Source organism: Panicum virgatum, chromosome 4K, assembly GCF_016808335.1.
Source record: "Panicum virgatum strain AP13 chromosome 4K, P.virgatum_v5, whole genome shotgun sequence".
Classification (NCBI taxonomy): domain Eukaryota; kingdom Viridiplantae; phylum Streptophyta; class Magnoliopsida; order Poales; family Poaceae; genus Panicum; species Panicum virgatum.
In genome coordinates this window covers 6,334,922-6,337,724 of record NC_053139.1, presented here as the reverse complement: position 1 = coordinate 6,337,724, position 2,803 = coordinate 6,334,922, and the positions used below count along the sequence as shown (strand labels likewise).

The following is a 2,803-nucleotide window of genomic DNA, read 5'->3' as shown; positions in this document are numbered from 1 at the left end:
TATTTTGTGTAGTGTAACGTGAAGTTATTTTGTAAATTCAGATTATAATTAACAAGAAGTTGCCATAGGTTCATATTGACCTAAACTTCGAGATAGTAGCGACATCTATCATATTACATATTTTTAGTAATTTGAATATTAATTTAATTAATACTATATAATTCAATGTATTTTTGAATTAAAAGCTAATTAGTTTTTTTAAATCACGTGCGTGTCGCACAAGCGTCTATGCGAATCTGTACTATAAAGATCGAAAATAATTGGAAACCTTTCTCATTTAAATTTGGCCCGCCGTACCCCTCACACCGGACCCGTGTGTCAGGGCCGAGGGAAATAGGTGGAGGTGAAGACACCTTAAAACCTCGAGTTAGAGAGCATTTCTGCCAAAAAAAAAACTAAATTTTTTTTCTCACCGCGCCCTCCCACGTACCCGCTGTCGTACCCGCCCCCTTCTCTGGGCGCGTGAAAAACATTGGCCGCCTCCTTCCCGATGACACGCCCCCGTCTACGGAAGCGGCGGCAGACGACAGCAGCGGCCAGGGGGCACGGGGACCTCGGCACCGCGTCCTCACTAGGCGCGCCGCACACGGCTGGGCGGCACGTCTGCATCCTCGACAGGCGGTGGGGCGGCATGCCCCGTCCATGGAAGCGGCGGCGACAGCAGCGGCCGGGCCGCACGGGGACCTCAGCACCGCGTCCTCGCTAGGCGCGCCGCACACGGCTGGGGCGGCGCGTCCCCATCCTCGGCGGCGTGCGGTGCTCGCCATGGATCCCAGCGTCCGCATCCTCTCTGAGCTCCCAGGTAGCCAAGCTAGCAACAAGGTAGGTGTCTTAATTATCAGGGCTGCGGGCCAGCACTAGGCAAGTCTGGCTTGCACGAGACCCAGGCCCTCAGCACTCCTGCACCATATATTACTTTTCGTTCTTTAGTTTCTTTCTCTAGACAATAGAATCACTATCAGTAATTGCCAAAAGAAGGATCTTATTAGGTTTTCTTATGCAGACATAATTGGTCTGTTTGTTTCTGGTATTTGGGTAAATTGGGTGTCATGATAACTATATTCTTTATAATGTTATATAGCCGTGCTTTGATTACTGAATATATGTTCCTCACATCCAATTTCCAATCTAAAAGTTAAGAATCACTGAATGCAGCACATAGCAAATGTTCTAATGATGGCATATCTGATAGCCTGACAGTAAACCAATTAGTGACTAAATTTATTTTGCAAGGACCAACCAAAATAACATACATTTTTATTTCAAAGTGTTGTCACAAGTTAGTTTGTAGATTAAAATTTCTTTCCCAGTTAACTAGCTATATATTGATTATGTGTTTTTGATGGGCAAGACCTATCACTTACACACTCGATCATCCAATGGTCACTGGTCAGATGTATATAACAATACATCGAAGCTGCTGGATGAATCGCCTTAAATGAGTGTCTACTTAGATGGTCAAATGTGTTTTCTAAACATAGCTTGAGTATCAACATATATGAGCTTTGTGAGAACGCTGAATTTTTTTCGAGGTTCAAACTTATTTAAAATGGCATTTGTGCTTGTGATACAGTGCACTATACCGTAAGTCCTTATTCATGCTGCACAAGAGCACAATTCTCATTCAATGCATGCTTGTCCCCAGGGACTGTAAATTGCAAGGTTTGCTACCACACTCAGAAAGGAGCTGCAAAATACTACTACAAACCAGGTTATTACTTCTGGCAAATTCAATTGGTTCTGATTTTACTCCACTCAGTTATTAATATATGGCACATTCTTGATCATCTTTGATTTGTGGATCCAAGGTACCATAATTTGTTGCTGGTGCTAAAGTGATTAAACATAGTAGTTAGAACTGGGAATATGGATCCAAAATATCATTCGTTGCCTGTGCATTTGTGCAATCCAGATACATTAATTTTTGCTCACGATATAATGCGCGACCATGAAGATTTTGATTCTGGGGAAGGTTAAACCTCTTGTCGCGATTCATAATCTGATGATAGTTTGTAAAAATGCTTGTTAGCGAATCAAAGTACACAAGTACACATGATGGCAGTGTCATCGTTCATGGCTTTTGTTATGGTCCTTTCTCAGAATTTCCCTTAACCTGTTGCTTGCTTTTTTGAATGAGGATCAGTTGGATGAATCAATGGGTTGTTAGCTGAAATCATTTTTTCCAAGTATTTCCATATGGTTCAGGCTTATATTGTGCTCCAGACAATGGAAGCTCAATTTCTCTATGGATGACCTCTGGTGTGATATGATGCCAAAACTTGCTTACCCACGGTTCTCCTCCTTTGCATGGAACAAGAATATCTCTCTGATGAATGCAGCTACAGCTGAACATTTCATTCACTCTTCCATCTGCCTCTATTAGTCCAAGCACATGAACAATACTGCCTACTGCTTGATCACCTTCAGACCAGGTAATGCCAAATTCAGAAGATAAATGGTCTTGCATTTGGGGCAATTAGTTTTACATTTATTCTTCTTCACCCTTTTGCAGACTCATTATAGCTTATCTGAATATGAAAATATGCAATCCTTGGAAATAATGTGAGCATATGGTCAATAAGGAATACACTCATTTTTTTATAATGAGATGCCATCAGTGCAAAGATGTCAAGATTTCAAGTGTGAACTTGCCATGGTTACCCATGGAGCACAAAAAGTACTTCGCGACAATTGTCGAATGGATAGACTCCCTGTTGTATATAATTTTGTTCTTTTATTTTTGTCTTGTTGTATATGACTTTTTCTAATACATAACCAGTAGGGGCTTGCCTCTCCTGTTCCA

General features: G+C 41.7%; 1 long non-coding RNA gene across 2 annotated transcripts; it reads left to right on the top strand.

The window, feature by feature from the left end:
* Positions 1–472: 472 nt before the first annotated feature.
* Positions 473–2,803, top strand: LOC120702808. Of its 2 annotated transcripts, XR_005686542.1 has the most exons (3): positions 477–822; positions 1,646–2,432; positions 2,513–2,803. It is a non-coding gene; the product is annotated as an uncharacterized LOC120702808 (long non-coding RNA). The 2 variants fall into 2 exon arrangements; XR_005686541.1 differs by having other exon boundaries at positions 473–2,432.